This window comes from Pongo abelii, chromosome 10 (assembly GCF_028885655.2).
Source record: "Pongo abelii isolate AG06213 chromosome 10, NHGRI_mPonAbe1-v2.0_pri, whole genome shotgun sequence".
In the NCBI taxonomy this organism is placed as follows: Eukaryota; Metazoa; Chordata; class Mammalia; order Primates; family Hominidae; genus Pongo; species Pongo abelii.
Window position 1 is genome coordinate 125,789,148 of NC_071995.2, and position 20,478 is coordinate 125,809,625.

Consider the following 20,478-nt stretch of genomic DNA (forward strand, 5'->3'; position numbering starts at 1 on the left):
ATTAGTTATTTTTCGGGATCCTCTCCCTCCTCCCACCCTCCACCCTCCAATAGGACCCAGTGTGATTGTTCCCCTCTATGGGTCCATGAGTTCTCAGCATTTAGCTCCCATTTATAAATGAGACATGTGGAAGTTATTTATCAGCTTATTGAGTTTTTGGGTCTCGACTATAGGGTTTTTGAGATATAGGATCATGTCATCTGCAAACAAGGATTGTTTGACTTCCTCTCTTCTTATTTGGATGCCCTTTATTTCTTTCTCTTGCCTGATTGCTCTGGCCCAGACTTCCAATACTGTGTTGAATAGGAGTCACCCATCCTCAATGATGCTGAAAAATCCCGCCTCGCTTTTACCCAATGGTTCATGTGACCTTGTTTTTCCAAACACAGCCCCAAACAGAGACTTGGGAAGATCCCCTGGATTGTTAGAAATTAAGAAGGGAGACAGGCTGAGCAGGATGGATTACTGAGCAATAAAACGAGATTTGCTTCCCACCTTTGTGCCCCAAATCACCAGAATTTATTACCTTTTCAAGAGGTCTTTGTATAATATATATACATATGATATTTTACACACTCTCTGTCTTTATTTTCTGTAGAGCAAGCAAGGAAAGATGGAGGACTCTTAGGTACGTGTGTTCAGCCAGATTTCTATGTGTATGAACATCACAACCAAAACCCACATTCCCCTTGGAACTCATCAAATTGATGATCAAGAAGTTCTCCCAGCATCTCTTGCTAATAGGACTAGAGGGTGTGAGTAACGTACAAATCACAGGTTTCAGGGGCTTGACTCTTAAACACAGGCATTCAGCTGATTCTTTAATTGTTAAAAAGGGGGAGAAGAATTGAGTCTGGTGATGCTTGAAAATTCTCCACATTTGTCTAGAGAATGAAGCATTTGCTGTAAAGAAAAATGTTTATAAAGAGATTGCTAACGCCTAGTAGAAAGTTCCTCAGCTAGCCAAAGAAAACCACTGCTTTCTTCTTTATCTTTCCTTTTTTTATTGTTGCTATTATTGTTTTTAATTGGGTTATTTGTTTCTGCCACTGCTGCTTTTCAAAGGATTTGGTGGAGAAGAAGCTGAAAACCCACCACAATACCAAGCCACACAGGTAAGTTCACCAGCATGTTCCCTGAAATACAATTAGAAAACTAGGCTTGTGCATTCTGAAAGGCATTTTCCATTTTCTTTCCATCTGTATCCTCAACAGAAAAGGATTTTTTTTTCTTTTTTACCCTGTGTGACCTGAATTGCATTAGGGAATGAGTCTTCCTCACCCACTCAGTATCTCTGTTAACAGATACTAGGTGTGACTTCGTTTTGTGGGAGTATTTTCATGGATAAGAGACAGGACATGCCCTTACTCATGAGCACTGTGATTAAAGCAACATTTAAAGCACAGTATTTCCCATGTTGTGGACGCTTGGTGTGCTGAAGACAACTCAGGGTACTGCATGCAAAGGTGGTTTCTCAACGAAGTGGGTAAAGCACTTCTGCCCTGAAAATGGCTTCAGGAGGAAAACAGTTAGAGGTCACCTCTATTTGTCTGCTCCAACTAAGCTCAAAGTAAAAACACAAATAGAAGAGTTGGATGCCCGTTGACAAATTAAACTTTTAAACATACCCATAACTTTACATTTCAATGTAGTATATAGCTAGTGAGGGAACATTTTGGTGGGAAGCAATAAGGCCTTTTAACTTATCTTACATTTGGCATGGATATTAATCAGACTAACAGAAAGTCATGGAAGTTTCATCCGCTCTCTTTTCCTGATCACTGGGCAGCACAGGTTATAACCACTCTTGTTTTCTAGCTGGTGGCTTTTCAACAAACAGGATCTATGGCCTGCGATATGTAAACTGAAGCGGGGGTTGGGAAAGAACATAGATTATAACGTCTAGAAATTCAGTTCCCTGGGCATCTGTAGAGATCTGTGCAGCATGCTGATATTCACATTTCTACCCCACGGTTTTGGGAAATAAGAGAGGAATCCACGCATCCAGGCTTTCAGAGATCTTTATGCTGGGCTTCTGCTCCTAGGATTCCAGCTGCTGAAAACAAGAAAAAGTAAATATCTCTGTAATTTGACATTTGGATTTATAAACATGCATTAACTTTCTTCCACACACTTCATGCTCTTTTTGCAGAAATTGAAAGTAATATAAACAATTTTAAAAAATGTTTAATCGGCCGGGTGTAGTGGCTCACCCCTGTAATCCCAGCACTTTGGGAGGCTGAGGAGGGCTGATCGCCTGAGGTTGGGAGTTCGAGACCAGCCTGGCCAGCATGGTGAAACCCCATCTCTACTAAAAAATGCAAAAATTATCCTTGTGTGGTGGTGCACCCCTGTAATCCCAGCTACTCGGGAAGCTGAGGCAGGAGAATCGCTTGAACCTGGGAGGGGGAGGTTGCAGTGAACCGAGATTGTGCTATTGCACTACAGCTACAACAGACCGAGACAGGGTCTTAAAAAAAAGAAAAAGTTTAATCTGAAAAGGCATAAAGAAGTTGAATCTCTAAAAAATTAACTTTCCTTTTTCCTATGAACCTGAGTAAAACTTTTTTCCAGATTGCCCTCATTTGATGATAAGACAAACAGGACAAATATTTCTTACTTTCTAATCAGGAGCGCAAACTACCTAAAAACTTAGCGTTTTAGTAGCTGAGGCCATGGCTCCCATTTTGCTCTTTTTGCGTTAACAGCTTGATTATGTATATGTGTAGGGGCAAGAGTTTTGTATGGGGCCAAGAGTGAAAGATGCTACTGGCTCAAATATGCAGAGTTCTGGAGACATAAGAAAGACTCAAGACAACTGAGGAGTTGCTTGGATCCCTGAAGTTTGCTGCAGATGTTTCAGGATTAGGGCATGAGTTATTCACTAAATTTTTTACAAGCCATCCTGTTGGCTATGCAGGCACTTCATGAAACTGTCAGAATCATCTTTGCCTTTTTGGCAAATGCCATCCTTTGTCATTGGTATGGAAAGGGAAGTCTCAGTTGGATATGTCTTAATGATCAATGGCTCCCCTTTTTCCAAACATCACAGGCATTGTATAATAATAGACATACAACTTTAAAATTGTCTTTATGGAACCAATCTGTGAAGCTGCATGCTTTTGTGAGTCTAAAAAGCTGGCAGAAAATGATCCTGAAAGGCTGGGCATGGTGGCACTTTGGGAGGCTGAGGTGGGCGGATCACGAGGTCATGAGTTCAAGATCAGCCTGGCCAATATGATGAAACCCCATCTCTTCTAAAAATAGAAAAATTCGCCTGGGGTGGTGGCAGGCCCCTGTAATCCCAGCTACTCGGGAAGCTGAGGCAGGAGAATTGCTTGATCCTGGGCAGCGGAGGTTGCAGTGAGCCGAGATTGCAGCACTGCACTCCTGCCTGAGTGACAGAGTGAGACTCTGTCTCAAAAAATGTATATATATTTAATATATATTTAAATATATAAAATATTTAATATTTAATTAATTATATATATATATATATATATATATCACTGGGCGTGGTGGCTTATGTCTGTAATCTCAGCACTTTGGGAGGCCAAGGTGGGCAGATCACTTCAAGTCAGGAGTTCGAGACCAGCCTGGCTAGCATGGTGAAATAACATCTCTACTAAAAAAAAAAAATACAAAAATTAGCAGGTGTGGTGGCACACACCTGTAGTCCCAGCTACTTGAGAGGCTGAGGCATGAAGATCTCTTGAACCCAGGAAATGGAGGTTGCAGTGAGCCAAGATCATGCCACTATACTCCAGCCTGGGTGACATAGTAAGACCCTGTCTCTAAAAAACAAACAAAAAATCTAAATTTACGTAATTATATATGTAAAAATAATTTAGGTAATTTAGGGGAAACTTGTTCCCCCTAGAATATAGAAAGTCTGAGCCGCAGATCCCAGCATTTTCTCTCCAGATCTCACTATGCATGTATGCCATGTAGTAAATGTGGTTTCAATAAAAGAAGAAAAAGTGGAATTTGAAAATGAAAAATGGCATTCATGAAGAAAAGTACACCTTTTTTTTGACTTTTGTTTGCAAAGTGCATACACTACATATCAGATTTTTAAAATTCACATCGTTAGTATGCATCAATGATCTCTTTATGAATTTGCAAAATTTAGATAAGTTATGGTGTCATATTTGTTGTGTTTATTTTTTAGATTTTTTTAATGGAGGAAAATTTGGAGAAGGACATGACCTGGGTCTGTGTTTCATGGGGTGCCCTTACTTGAGACAATCAGGACACTATCACTTTCCAGATGGAAAATAACGATCCAAATGCTTTAATGTCCATTAGGGAAATTATCCATCCAGTCCAAGAAAGCAATCACGTTATCAATTCATAATACTGGGGGGTCTTCATGTTCTATGAGATGTCTTCAAAATGTCATTGCTACAGTAGGTCATTTTTTTACATGATTTTTAAGAATTTTATTTCAAAACGTAGGCTTATCTCTTTAGGTTCCACAAAGGATGAAACTATAGAAAAACCTTTTTACATATCTGCATTGTCTGTAGGAATAAACCACTTTGCAAATAGTGATATGGATGTTATGTCTTAATTTCTTGTCCATGTGATGATGACTTTTTGCTCCTTTAGATGGTTTAATTCACTCTTTATATGATGCAATTCTCTTTGCTGCTTTCTTTGCACAAAGATACTGTGAAAATATAGGGAAAGAGGTAATTCACAGTTTTCATTTTTCAATGTTACACTTGGAACTGAAGTGACCTATTACTTGATTTTGAGAGAGACTGTAGACCCAAGTGTTTAAATTAAAAGAATAAAGTTTCTAAGATAAAGCTCTTGCTATCTTGGGTTTAGCAAAGATTTCTTAATCAGATCTCAAAGTTGCTAACAATAAATTAATAAAATAATTGAGCTTATAAACATTTTTAAAAATACATTTTCTGATCCAGGAGAGAATTGACTTAAGAGTCTGACACCTTTTAAAGTCTGATAAGAAACATTTACAATTTATCCTCTCTGAGCCTGCTACCTGGAGGGTTCATCTGCATGAAAAGAATCCTGGTCTCCAAGACCCTTTATCTGAGCCCAGACCTTCCCTTCTATGGATATCTGGTCTTTAGATAACCTCTTTCAACCAATTGCCAATCGGACAATCTTTGAATTCGCCTATGACCTGGAAGCTTCCACTTTGAGTTGTCCCACCTTTCTGGACCACTGATGTCTTCAGTCTCCCTGGAATGTACAAAGCCAAACCATGGCCTGACCACCACGGGCACGTGCTCTCACGACCTCCTGAGGCTGTGTCACGGGCATGTCCTTAACCTTGACAGAATAAACTTCTAAATTGATTGAGTCTTGTCTCAGATACTTTTTGGTTTACAACGTGAAATACATTATGCCATTACACTCGTTATCATGGGAAAACACCTCAAAAAAATAAAAACAGACCAACAAAAGACAGTAAAGACCTTTGTACCATCCATTATTTTTCTGCCCTAGTATTTGTGGTCGGGTCAAAAACAAACTAGACAGGGACCCTGAGGGAGGGAGATTTCTCTGACATCTGTAGGTAGGATCAGGCTTCCAGGGCTGCAGAGGGAAGAGCTTCAATAAGAGGAGGGAAAAGCAGTGATAATGACCTTCATGGGTCCTCTACTGCCGACTGTCTGGGCTGCAGTGCCCTGCCACATTTCCTTGCAGAGAAAGGACAGCAGGAGTGGGCTTCCTGATTTCCTTTCTGTTTTCTCCGAGGCCAGCAGGTGCCTGGAGTGGCCTTTGCGCCCCCTGCTGGTCGTTCTGGCAGCACACAGCCTCATGCCTTGCCAGGGTGAGACCCGGTGCTGTCTCGTTCCCCAGGTGGAATGCAAGAGAATGCTTGGGTAGAACTTTGTTACCCAATGAAGCCTCCTGGTTCTCTAGTCCCTGGTAGCCTGTCCTGGTTGCCAGGTGCTTGTTTGCATTCCAAGCTCCACATTCCTCAGGGTCCAGTGTAGTATTGTGTCTAATCTGGTGTCTGGCCACCAAAGGCAGGCGTGCAGGGCCTTGGCTACTGTGCTAGGTCTGCTGATGGCCACAAGCCTTTACTCCCAGCTCTGCCTTAGCAGTGGGGGTGTCTGAAGGCTCGGGAGACACAGGTCCTCTAGGTTCCTGGGGAGATGATGGTAAGTAATCCTTCTTAATAGTCTTTAAAAAATACATAATTTAACATGGACAAAGCAAGTAATCAAAAGACTATCTGACAAAGTGAAAAATATTGTAAAATTCTTAACACGTTTAACTAGATTATAAACCCAGGAAATCTTTGAGCTTCCTTCAAGATAGGCCAGCTCTTTGAGTGAGTTAGATACACTGGGTTTGTCATCAGTTAATACTAATCTGAATAGGTTTATCTCCTTGTGTAATGATAAAAGAGGCCTTGTTGAAAATAAGCCAAAAGGGAGCCCCCTCTCTCCATGGTGAAGTGTGTATATGGGTCGCTTTCAAAGTTAGATATGGTTTCTGTAAGATGAAGCCCGGCCATTCTAAGTCACTTGAGTGAAAAGAGCTTATGAGCCTGGCAGAAGAATAATTCACAACCTAAGAAAGTGCTTTCTGGTCTTTAAAAACATCGAAAATTTCTTTTACAAGAAATTGAAGGCTGGAAAGAAAGGGAGAAGGACTTGAATAGAAAGAAGGAAATTATTGGAACTCTAATGAATACAGAACACAAATCCTAAATGATAGATTTAGTTTAAGTATCTGATGGAAACCTTTCTGAATATCACATATCTACCAGCCAATAGAAAATAATGTAGGAGATGGAAATCTGAAATTAAATATAAAGAGTGGATTATAAAAGGAAGACCGCATTATCCATTAGGCAAAGTCCCTTTTGAGAAAGCTATTTGTGCTTTTAAAGTAAGCACTTTCTCCTAGAGGAAAAAAACTAGAAGACAAGATAGTAAACCAAAAGAAAAAAAAGAAAAAAAAAAGAAAGAAAAAGAAAAATCTAATAAATACATTTCTTAGAACTCAAATTGAAAATATCCTGTGGAAGGAAGAATCTTTCCATTTAGGAAATGCTCACGCAGAAAGTGAGAAAGCTTCTGCAGAAACTTGAAATACCATCTGAACTTTATCAATAACAGATACGTCAGGTATGGATTTACCATTTAACATTGGAGAAGAAACAGTTTGAAGTAAAAGGAAGCATCAACCAGCCCCCTTCTAAGCTGGGGACCTAAGAAACAAGAACAAGGGAATTGAATCTGAATTAGAAGCGCTTTGATTTTATCAAAACCGTTTTATCTCCCCTAAGGAAAGAAGCTTGCGATAACTAATTAGCAGCTCCGGCCACTGGAGAAAGCTCGATGCCTTGAGAAAAGAAAATGCACAGGAGAAACACAAGATAGATGGAGCTGAATTAAAGGTGAGCTTTTGGCCGGGCACTGTGGCTTACGCCTGTAATCCTAGCACTCTGGGAGGCTGAGGCGGGTGGATCACCTGAGGTCAGGAGTTCAAGACCAGCCTGGCCAACACGGTGAAACCCCGTCTCTACCAAGAAAAAAAAACACAAAAATTAGCTGGGCATGATGGATGCCTGTAATCCCAGCTACTTGGGAGGCTGAGACGGGACAATTGCTTGAATCTGAGAGGCAGAGGTTGCAGGGAGCCGAGATCACACCACTGCACTCCAGCCAGGGCGGCTGAGCGAGAGACTCCATCTCAAAAAAAAAAAAAAAAAGTGAGCTTTCATGAAGTGGTCCTTATATATCCCTGTAATCCCCAGTACAGCTCTGGGAGAGCCTTCAGAGGACACAGTGATCCACTGATAACCAGATCCAGGAGAAGGACAGAGAACTAGCAACAGATGATCACTAAGTTGGAAAACTGTTTTCTCCCCCATCTCCTATGCCAACAGTATCACCTTTTCTAAAAATCTTTTGTGCTTTCTCTCTGTAGCAAGAGGAAAGCAGGGAAAAAAGATATTTAAAAGTAGGTCTTAGTGTACACATTCTGCATAAGCTAAGGATTTGATAGCCCTTCACTCTCACCCCTCAATTCATCCAGTTTCAACAAATAAAAACAAGGAGGCAGTTTGGGGCCAATATAATTGCTGTTATTTGTGAAATAAAGGGCATACCTAACTTCCAAACACTCCACGCTGTGCTTCAGGACTCTTAGAAAAAATCAATAATTGTACAGGCCATCCCTTCCAGAGATGGCTGGGGCCTCACTCCTGCTTTAGACTGGGTATTCTGGGTGCTGACACAATCTGCAACCCACACTATGCCTGTACAAGCAGGGCTAACTAACAAAGGGCAATGTGAACAGCTTTACAGTGAATGTCATACTAGGATTATTTTACATACCAATAACTAAATCCCAACCATTCTGGCTTAAAAACACACATACAAAGTTTACAACAAGAAATGGAAGTAAGGCCGGGAGTGGTGGCTCATGCCTGTAATTCCAGCATTTTGGGAAGCCGAGGTGGGTGGATAACCTGAGGTCGGGAGTTTGAAACCAGCCTGACCAACATGGAGAAACCCCGTCTATACTAAAAATACCAAATTAACTGGGTGTGGTGGTGGGCACCTGTAATCCCAGCTACTCAGGAGGCTGAGGGGGGAGAATCGCTTGAACCTGGGAGGCGGAGGTTGCGGTGAGCCAAGATCACGTCATTGCACTCCAGCCTGGGCAACAAGAGCGAAACTCCTTCTCAAAAAAAAAAAAAAAAAAAAAAAGGAAATAAAATTTACCTGGAAAATTTAGACTAGTTGACTGCTGGTATATCTTGAGCCAGGCCCTCAATGTCCTCAACAGTCTCCTAAGGAATTTGCCTTCTTTTCCCAAATACTCTCTTTCTCTGTCTCTCTTTCTCTCTGTGTGTGTCTCTCTCTCCTGCATTGGCTGTATTCTCTCTCCATTTGGTAACGAACGTGACAGCGCCATGCTTTTATTCTACCAGTTTAGCAAATCATACTCAGACCCCACACATACACAGGTGAAATGGAACTTCCTATTCCTAACCACAGTGGTCACTTCAGAAAGAGTCACGTAGTTGAATGCCTGCAATAAGAACCCTCTACAAAAGTTCCCTCCACAGGAACCATTAGGGACCACGTTCTTCTCTTGGAGGACTCTTAGTTACATGTGTTCAGTCACATATGCATTTCTGAAGCCATCCTTATAGGAAGGGACAGGACACATTCTGATGATCATGCCAATTCCAAAGGATTTCCACACGAAAGGAGAGTGGTCAAATGACAGTTCCTCAAAGAACAACATGGAATGCAGTTACTAGAAAAAAGGAGAAGCAAGGATGGACAGGCAGAATAACCAGGCAGGTGAGGGGGTGGGTAAACAGAGTACAGAGAGGTGACTGTGTGATGCCTCAAAAAGCTGTCCTGAGAAATAGGCAGAACGGAAACTGTATCAAATGGAGCCACAGTGCTGGCCCAATGCCACTGCAGAAATCTGGATTTTCACCTCAGCAAACGACACAGATGGAAATTCTCCTTCTGACCAAGATGGAGTAATCAAGACTAGATTCATGATCTCACCTGGAAAAAAACCACAATTATATAAAATGATGGTTTTCAAGACATTAGGCATCAGGCAATGTAGGACACTGATCCCTAAGAGATGGGAAATGATCAAGGAGGATCCTACGGCTGCCCCCATCCATTGCCTAGAGAGGCTTCTCAGTACATTGCACAGAGCGAGGACCCAGTTGAAGCCTGGTGAACTTCCTGAGCTGGTGCCGTGGAGTAGGGCTTCTGGGGGGACCATGGCAGCTGACATTTGCAAGCAGAGTTAACAAAGATGAGGAAAGTTGCACCTACAAGAAACTGTTGGGCTGTACAGCGAGCCCAGGTGACGTCTTCAGCTGGATTCTGATCCACACATGCACGTGAGATTAGCCAAGGAAGAACCACCTCAAAGGGAGAGAGGGAAAAGTATTCAGAGCTCACACAGGAGCCAATTCCCACCAGCCAGAATGGGAAGGTCACTGAAGCATTTGTAAGTCCTCCAAAGCACAAGGCTTTCTTGTGAATGGCAAGAGATGAAATTTCTTCCACCCAGTACTGAAGGTAAGCCCACCCCAGTCTCCAGCCCCTCTGACCCAGCCCATAATAGGGTCTCTCTCACCAGTCTGATGGATCCAGATCTTTCCCATGATGGTTGTTGTTATTGTGGGCTTGAGTTTAAATTCTGCTCACACACTCTGACATGATATATAAAGACATAAAAGCAAATAAAAACAGCAGGAGAATTTGGGGCCTGTCTCTTGCAACTGGTGAGGTAGCCACAACTTTTGTTATGAGCCCCTGCACACACCAGGAAGCCTCAAAATAATGATGGTAACATCAACTTATTTGGTGAGCGCCCCCATGCACAATGCATCAGATGGTTTGCTAAGTGTTTTACGAGCATGATGCTACATAACTCTCCCTACACGGGGCCAGCTAAATGCAAAAAGCGGTATAACACTTTCTTATTGAGACAGTGGGGAAGTAAGGATTTGAAATCATCTCTGTATCAGGATATACTGTCTCTATGTGATAAAAGATGGAAACCCAAAAAAGCTCAATGAACTACAGACAGCAGCCAAAATGTGTATGAATAACCCGAAGTTGCTCAGGGGACAGATTTGCATATCTAGAATCTAAAGGACAACAGTTAAATAAGGAAAATGCAGGCCATTTACAAGGGAACTGTCACATTGTCTCCACCCTTTCGCAGACCAGTTTCCCCCAAATAGCTGTTTTGTGGTCAAATTAAAAATGGAACTATGGGCCGGGTGCGGTGGCTCATGCCTAGCACTTTGGGAGGCCAAGGCGGGGGGATCACCTGAGGTCAGGAGTCCGAGACCAGCCTGACCAACGTGGAGAAACCCCATCTCTACTAAAAATACAAAATTAGCTGGGCGTGGTGGTACATGCCTATAATCCCAGCTACTCCGGAGGCCGAGGCAGGAGAATCACTTGAACCCAGGAGGCGGAGGTTGCGGTGAGCCGAGATTGTGCCATTGCACTCCAGCCTGGGCAATAAGAGCAAAACTCCATCTCAAAAAAAAAAAAAAAAGAACTATGTTACTTCTTTATGTTTTGTTGAGGAAACTGAGGCCCAGGAATTTGGAATGGCTCCACTGAAGGCATACAGTAAATCATTGCCAGCCCTGGATGCTAAGAACTCCTCTCCCAGCGGTTTTAGTGATGAAACAGTCTTGTCAGCACTCTTGGCAGTACTAATGACTGGGCATTTCCTCTCCTGTTATTATTCCAACCTAATTACTATGGGAAGCATCTGATGTTGAACATGGCACTGTAGGCATAGCCATGATTAATTGATTTTTATTAATTCCATTCAAAAAATTATGAAGTTTGGCTTTTCCTTAGAAAAATGAAAGCTGCATGCATATGTTACTCACATGTTAACAATAAGAAAATAAAATGGCTAATCAACATAAGCACTATAACTTTGAAAACGGAGATCTCCGTAGAAAGAGGTGAGGTAAATTTCAGTGACAAGTTCCTCTTACAGGAGCGAGACACACAACATTTGGCAAAGCACAGTAGGCAAAGGAGGCAGCTATAACATTAGACAAGCAATGAAATAACATTTGAGCAAATTCTTAATAGATAAAATTGAGCTACCACGTCAGTTGGAATTTGAATGCCTAAGAATGCCCCACACAAGGGGCATCTGTACCGATACAAAAGAGAGTAATGCCGTCCCTGCGACTGAGCAGGAACCTGTTTGCACCCAAGACCCTACACCCCTACAGAAGAGAATCTCCCTACCGTTAAGGACAGAGTCAGCAATGCTGAGAAATTCCTGCCTCACTTTTACCCAATGGTTCATGTGACCTTGTTTTTCCAAACACAGCCCCAGGCAGAGACTTGGGAAGATCCCCTGGATTGTCAGAAATTAAGAAGGGAGATAGGCTGAGCAGGATGGATTACTGAGCAATAAAATAAGACTTGCTTCCCACCTTTGTGCCCCAAATCACAAGAATTTATCACCTTTTCAAGAGGTCTCTATATAATATACACATGATATTTTATACACTGTCTTTATTTTCAGTAGAGCAAGCAGGGAAAAATGAACCTTTTGGGACCAGGTTCCCTGTCTGTGGTTTACATGTCCTCTAAGCATGCAGAAGTAGCATGGCCCCTGACCCCCAGCCCAGGGTCCAGCCAGCTGCCACCAATCCGTGGTCTTTCCCTGGCTCAAGACACTTGGGACTCGCCGGCCATTTTGTATTCCGTTTACTGTCTAACCTTTTCCCTAAGTTAGTTCCTCTGCTGGAGGATTTTTCTCAACCTGGACGTTTGTAACACAGATATTTTCTATCTCAGATTCTTCCAGCGATTCAGGCTTTTGCTGAGCATGACTATTCAGAAGGGCCCCTGGGATCAGTTGTATCATTGGTGCTAATTCCTTAAGCCATCCCTTTGCGCATGCCATGTTCCATTGTCAGCCTCAAATTCCTGTCAACAAAACAGCAGAATGTATTTATTCATCCCTTGAATTTCTGTTCAGTCATGTCAACTGTGTTGCAATAGAATGAGGTGTAATGGACAGAGTGCCTGTGCTAAGGTAGGTTTAAAGGGCCTTGAATTTTCCACAGTCTGTCACAAACCTCTGCCATTCCTGTGCCACAACATGCCTAGGCTGAGTGGTTTGAAGAGAAAAGTGACAGCCATACAGAGCACAACTATTTGAAGACAAGGTACCCCAGCCAGGCCCAGCATAGATCAGCCAGTCCCCAGGTAATCCACAAATGCATGAGCCACAAGTGATGACTGCTTGGGCTCTGAGGTGCTGTGGTTGGTCACGGCACCGTCACGGCCGCAGTTAACAAACGCACATGGATTTAAACCGGTCCCTATTTGTCTTCTACACAGCACCTCTCACTACCTGAAACACCCTTGTTATTTATGTATTTATGCACTTTAAGGTTAGAGGTTCTTCCTATTTTATTCTCCACTGTATCTCTGATAAGTAAAGCAATGTTTGCAACATAGGAGTTTCTAAATAGATATCTGTGAATACATGAATGAATATAATTCTCACATTAGCCCCCTTAGGTATTATAGAAACTTCCCTCATTCCTATTTTAGAGATATAGAAACAGAGGCACGGAGCTATGATAAAATTGTTCATTATCACACAGCCCGTGAGAGAGTTGGGATTTCAGCAGACAGATCTGTTTACGTCAACAGAACTCTCCAAAGACAGCCTAGACATTTGTGCTCAGCTTCTTTTAGGTCCTCTAAGATGCAGCTCTAACTGTAAAGTCAATCTGACATCTCTGTTATCATTGCAACTCAGTGGAACATTGTGGTTTTCCAGCAACCACTTTCTAGCTGACACCCTCCCCACCCACATATACAGAGCTCTCCCTTCTCATGGAAGCACAATTTGTTCAGTCTGTGTTAAGTGTTTTCACCAATTAATCCAGCGGGAAAGGTAACAGAATTCACAGGAAGAAATAAATATTGTATGGGAGCCTGTTCTGAAAGCAAGAGAGAGAATGAGAGGATGGCTCTCCCAGGCTGCCTGGGAATTGAGTTTATATAATAGGTATCTACGCGCGTGCTCATTTAGCGTTTATTGTCCACTTGCTCTGTGACAGCCATCACTCTACCTGCAGAGGTTATAGAATACATAGAATGATGTGTTTTCTGTCCTTGAGGAGCTTATATACATATACATATACATAAATATGTAAATATATATATATATATATATTTTTTTTTTTTGAGACAGAGTCTCGCTGTGTTGCCAGGCTGGAGTGCAGTGGCACGATCTCGGCTCACTGCAACCTCTGCCTCCTGGGTTCAAGTGATTTTTCTGCCTCAGCCTCCCGAGCAGCTGGGATTACAGGCACGCACCGCAACGCCCAGCTAATTTTTGTATTTGTAGTAGAGATGGGTTTCACCATGTTGGCCAGGAAGCTCATGATCTCCTGACCTCATGATTGACCCCCCTTGGCCTCCCAAAGTGCTGGGATTACAGGCATGAGCCACCATGCCCGGCCGAGGAGCTTATATTTTTGTAGAGGGAAAAAAATTTTTTCTTATGTCACAAGTAAATGAATATGGCAAGGCAGACAGAAAAACATGGTATTGAGAAAAGTATACAGGGAATGTACATTTGAAGTCAGTGGTCAGGAACAGGGTTTACTGTTTCAACATAATGGTCCACAGACCCTTTTTGGATAAGCTGCTACTGGAGAAAAGACTTGAGAGAAACAGGGAGTAAGTCACGTGGCTATATGGAGAACAATACTGCTTCAGTCTTGATGGCAAAAGCAATCAGAATTACCCTTGGGCATCCCTTAAGATATTTAAAAGTATAGGACAAGGGAATCTCTCTGCATGTCCAGTGTAGCCAATTTCCCTCCAGTGTTGGGGCTGAATGGCTGATCAGCTGATCTCCAAAGGGAGAGGGTGCCTGGCACTTCAGGGCCATGTAGTATGAAAATACAAGGATCGCGTACAGGATGTTGTGACGCTTAGACTCAGAGACAGCACAGGACGAAGACAGAGGGGACAACAGGATCACTGCATGCATTTTGGGTTCATTCTGGGGCATTTGCTCATAGTGTGGATAGTACGTTTGAACCATTTAGATTACCTTTCTTTATTATTTCCTTTGTCATTTCTCCTTTTCTCTTTTTTTCTTGTTTCTTCTCTCTTTCATGCATATAAATATCCTAATTTATGTAACCTCCAAGAAACCTATGCTACTTGTAACCAAAGAATGAAGGCATAAATTTATGTTTGCAAAAGTCAAAACTGTAAACAATGGGTAAAAGCATTAGGGAAAAGGCTTCATAACAAGAGCTACGCAAAAGTGAAGTGGATTACCCTGGAAAATGAGTTGTGTCTCAGGCAGGACACAGGGGAGCTGAATGACCCTCTGTTATGGTATCAGCCAGGGAACTTTGCTGCAAAAACAGTAACAGGGTTGATGTAACTTAAACAGAAAAGGAATTTATTGAAAATTAATGGGTAGTTCCCCAAATCCACTAACAGCAAAGAGGAAGCCAGCTGGAATTGCTGGAGGCTGGGCAGACCACGTAGCCAAGGAGCAATGCAGTTGTGAACTGGATGCTGGGGCTGCCAGCTGGCTCTGTTCTCATGTGCCTGCTTCTGGATGCAAATCTCAGGGCAGGAATTCAGTGGGTCAAGTCTAGCTGTCCTTCCTGTGTCTGAGCTGGCAGAAAGCAGGAAGATTTTTGGTCTCATTTGACATCTTCAAAGGGATCTATAACTCAGCCCTTATCAGGAGTCACACAGTGGGGACCACCCAGCAAACGAATGGCTGATTAGATGGGAGGCCGTCTTCCGCTCCAAAATGGGTCAAATATCCCCCAAAGCAAGAGTTATTCTGGATAGTGTGATTTACAGAACTAGATAATCTAAAAAAAGGTCCTTCTATGTCTAACATTTTATAAGTAACAAGTGTGTTAAAATAAGAACCCATGGGAGAAATATGTACAAACTTTCCAATTTTCAGGGATAAGAAACTCTACTACTGTATGACACATTTATGACTTCTGAGCTTTTATTGTAATTGACCAGGTTCATCTGGTTTTAGCCATTCTACGAGTCCAGTGTCCACCAGATACTTAAGTTAGCATCCTACAGCTGTATGTAAAAGAGACCTTCTCAGGTCAGCAGAGCTTAAAAGGACAATTTATTATGAGAAGTAAGATGTCACATGGAATACAAAAGTTAAACTGGAATGGGGTCTCTGTAACAGGGAACCAAAAAGCTCTGAGGCTTTTTCTGACATTTATTTTTCTCTGCCCCCCTGCATTTCCCTTTCTTTCTGTAGATCTGGTTTCTTTTAATGGTAGGCAAAAAATGATGTCTTTCATTTCCACGTTGGAATGTTATGGACTGGCTGGTCACGTCATTTTTTTGGGAGCTGCCTTATTTTGTGTTGATTACATATTGATGATATCAACCATAGCATATGTTTTCATTACATATTGATGATATCAACCATAGCGTATGTTTTCCCAATCTTGTGAACAAAAACACAGCCCATGTGAGGAGGTATTTGGCTGACATTGAGGCACCTTGTCTAGGATGTGGTGTCTCCCAGGACATGCCATTTAAATTTCAAGCCACAATTAAACTTGACATCCAATTACAGTCACTATTGGTTACAAACACAATTTTACAATAATTAACTGCCAAATTGCACTACCAAATCCAGTTAGGTAACATAAATTTCACCTTGTTATATACAATGATGAATTATGAAGGACAGTGAGAATCTTTAAAATCAGTTTTCATATTTCCAGTAGTAGGTTATTCTTTCATGAAAAAAAAAAACACACCATCCTGTAATCAGTGAAATACATTGCTTGAGAAGGAAGAGTTTATAATTTTATCACATATACCTCTCTCCACAATAATTCATTTATATACATTACATTTTTGTAGCAATGCATGAGGTTTGTAATTTTGATTAAATAATTTTACAAATTGTGAACTTTAGAAAAGATGTAGCTGCACAGTTTTGGGGATTTTCATTACTTAGTTTGCTTGTTTGTTTCAGAGTGAGAGTTTTGACCAGGAGTGGACACTGAGGAGAGCAAAGATCACCTGGTGCTCATCAAGCCGGCCTTCCAGAGGCAAAGCTCCTTAACTGAGGAATTCAGAAGTAATTAGACTTCCCTATTATCCAAAGCAGGCATCTGGTACCAGCCTTCTTTCCCAAACATTTATAAGTAACTAGAATTTCGATGCGGCTCCAGAATGCATATACGTCAAAACTCATTTTGCAACCCTTGATGACATCAAGGCACCAGAATGCCTAAAAATGTAATCATCTATCATGACCTATAGGTTAATATGGTCCCGACTTACCCTTAAGCTCCTGCTCTAAGGTCCTTACACACCCCTAAGGAACATCCACTGCGGTGGACTCAGTTCTCTCCTGCTGAGGCTCCCGCTGAACTCCTCTGCAGCATTCTTTCTTTCTAATAAAACTTTCCTTTTCATCCAGCCTATCACTGATGGGCATTTAGGTTGATTCCATGTCTTTGCTATTGTGAATAGTACTGCAATGAACATATGCATGCATGCATGTTTATAACTGAATTATTTATATTCCTTTGGGTATATACCCAGTAATGGGATTGCTGAGTCAAATGGTATTTCTGTCTTTTGGTCTTTGAGGAATCACCACCATGGAATACTATGCAGCCATAAAAAAGAAAGATATCATGTCCTTTGCAGGGACATAGATGGAGCTGGAGGCCATTATCCTTAGCAAACTAACCTATGTAACAAACCTGCACTTGTACCCCAGAACTTAAAATAAAAGTTTAAAAAAGCCCTTTCCTTTTCAAACCTATACTGTTGTTGGTAAATTCTTCTTACTACCCATGAGTAAATCACTTTTTGTGGCCTGAGATCTGACACCTCGCCCAGCAGGCACCTACCCTTTTTACTCCCCATTTACCTGTCTAAGCAGGAATTGGTGACTTAACAAATTTGGAGGAAGATTTTAGCAGAATGAGAATTTGATCAGAGCCTAGTGACTCTAACTAACAGACCTATTAGTAGGCAGTCAATGTTCTCCAGAGAAACAGAAGCAGTAGGACATGGGGCAGGGAAAAGGAGAGAGAGAGAGAGAGAAAGAAAAAGAGAGAGAAAGGTTCCAAGGAATTGGCTCATGTGCTAGGGGCTGGCTAAGCAAATCTGCAATCTGCAGGGCAGGCTGTCAGAAAGGGCAGGCAAGAAACTCTAAGGGCCGGGAGCTACGGTCCTGTGGTTCTGCCAGGCTGTGGTCCACAGGTAGAATTTCTTCTTCTCAGGGAAACCTCTTTCTAGTCTGGCAGCAAATAATGACTAAATGGATTTTATGGCTAAGGCTGCACAGAGATATAGAAAAAGTTCAACAGATATTATTAAAAGGCATTTAATCTCTAGGCAGCTGAGCTAGATGAAATGCAATGAAAGAGTCGCTGCTTTTTTCAGGAGAGATACATGAGGCATCTTTACCTAATAAACACCATTTGTTATATTGAAGCTTTAGGGCCGAAACCAATGAGTTGAAACTCTTAAAAACAAAATCTTTTGAAAATAATTCTGCACATTTAGGCATGTTTTTTTCTCTCCTTTGGGATCCGAAGAAAATTTCCTACTTACTCTGCCCAGCCCCCAACCTTTCTTTGGCTTTTGTGATGGTTTATTCTGTAAGATCCACCCATAGAATGAGGACCACCTGTAAAGGTCATCAAAGTTTGTTTATTCAGATCTTACCAATAAGGGACTTACAACGCTTTTCATTTTTGGCGGAGACTCCCAGGGGTTTTAAAAGAGTTTTTTAGAATCAAAGGAGCCTTAAGTTTTAAGACAGTCCTTGATTGGCGAGTGTCCTTTGGGAATGAGTTTTTCTCCTAGGGTATATGCTGAAGCAGGGGAGCTTTCCTGATGCTTTGGGATACACTGGATCACCTTTGATTGATTTGGCTTCTGTTGGTATATACCTGGGGTCTTTAAAGGCTGGGTGGAATCATCCGTGTTTTTCTATTGCAACTGATAGAATACTGGTCCTTGGTTTCGAGGTCCAAGTCTTGCATAAACAATTCCACAGATTATATCCTAATATCAGCTACTGTTGAAGACAGGGGAGTTGTGCTGCCAGAAATAAATAAAAATATGTATATTCTACAGTATTTGAAATGAAACCTCTTTGTTTTGATGTTTTGGATCTGTTAGTTACCCTTAAAAATAAACATTTATTTGTTTCTTATATAACTATCTGCTATTTGTCTATTATCTATCTATACATTAACCCTACAGGAATAATTTAGGGATTTGGGGAAAATAGAATATTATAGCACTGGACTCTGTTATATTATCAGAGAGCAGATATCACTATAAAGGAAGAATCTTTATTGCCATGAAATATTTTATTATCTCTGTTAAATAATCTCTCCAGAAAATAATGTCAAACAGCTTTGAATCAATACCAAGTGAATAAACTACCAAGTTTACAAAATAACTAAGTAAATATATAGAGATATACATGTTACTTATACCTTCCTGACACTTCAATAAATGGCTTATATAAAGGTTTCTAAATAAATGACATGGTGTAGAAACCACTATGGTGATGTCAGTAGCAAAAACAACATTGTAATAGCTAATATTGATAAGCATCAATTTGGTGGCAAGTAGTCCTACAAAAACGTTCAAATGTAATTCTTATACTTAATACAAATAACACAATAATAAAATAAACATATTTATTAGGCCATATGCCAGTGGTTCTCAATAAAGGTCCATTTCTACCCTAAGAGAATATTTGGCATTTTCTGAAGACAATTTTTGTTGGCACAACGGGAGAGACACTACTGGCGTCTAGTGGATAGAGCCCAGGGATGCTGTTAACATGCTACAATGCACAGCACACCTCTCCCCAACAAAGAATTAGCTGGCCCTAAATGTCAGTAGTGCTGTGACTAAGGACTCCTGCCTTGCAATCTCCCCTTTGATCTTCTCATCCACCCCATGGGGTAGGGGATATTATTGTAGCACAGAGAGGCATCAAGTCCACCAAACTATTTCTCTCTTCTTGGACATCCACCTAGCCAACATCTCCTACTGATAAAACTGATTTCTGGTCTATGGGAAGTGGGTGAAAGTGGTGTTGTCACCTCTATTTTGGGTGTACACAACCTCCTGCTCAGTTCTTCCTATTCTCTCCCTTACTCCCTCCATTGGATGGCCACAGATGATCCAGTGCAGGACCCTGAGAAGCCCACAGGAGAAGAAGAATCCCTAAAGTGAGAGAAACCTGGGCCCTTGAGTGACTGCATGGAGAAGAGCCCCATCATTGACTCATGTTAGACTGTGACTGAAAAATAAACCTCCTTTGTGTTAAGCCACTGAGTTTTGTGGTTATGTGTTGCACCAATTTTCCTATTTTGGCTAACACAATTATTCTACCTATTTTTCAGATGAGGAAAAATGAGGATTGCAGAGATAATGGTTGATCAGAAGTCTGGTTCAATGTAATGCTCTTTGCTGATTCACTGAGCACTGTCCTCCTTATGTCACCTTGATCCTCATGTCCGCTGCAATTCCAGTCCTCCTTCCAACACACTCTCTTGAAATTCCCTCTCCTGGCACAGGAAAGTTTTAATTTCTCTGACGGACCTAATTTAGGTTATTTGCACCTTTGAATTTGTCTCTGTGGTTAGGGAGATGCTATACACTGATTGTCTTGGGTTATCACTTTAACAAGTCATGGACATTAGATGAGAACGATATGTTGATTCACCTCCAAACTTGATACTGACGGTCAGCTCTACCCATTCACACCTGATGGCTTCTGTGCTGTCTGCCCCGAGGCTTTTCTTTCCGAGGATATGCATGTGATGGAGATGACCTTGGATGTTTATGTCACAAAGAACCTTGAGAGGGTCATCTGTTCCCTAAAGCAATAGGGACCAGGCTTGCTTGAGAATTT

The 20,478-nt window shown here is 41.5% G+C and overlaps 1 long non-coding RNA gene across 1 annotated transcript; it reads left to right on the top strand.

The window, feature by feature from the left end:
* The first annotated feature begins 5,916 nt into the window (after positions 1-5,916).
* LOC129049271 (uncharacterized) lies at positions 5,917-19,890 on the top strand. Its single transcript, XR_008512243.2, has 4 exons — positions 5,917-6,143; positions 7,280-7,390; positions 16,552-16,656; positions 19,741-19,890. It is a non-coding gene; the product is annotated as an uncharacterized LOC129049271 (long non-coding RNA).
* The last annotated feature ends 588 nt before the right edge of the window (positions 19,891-20,478 follow it).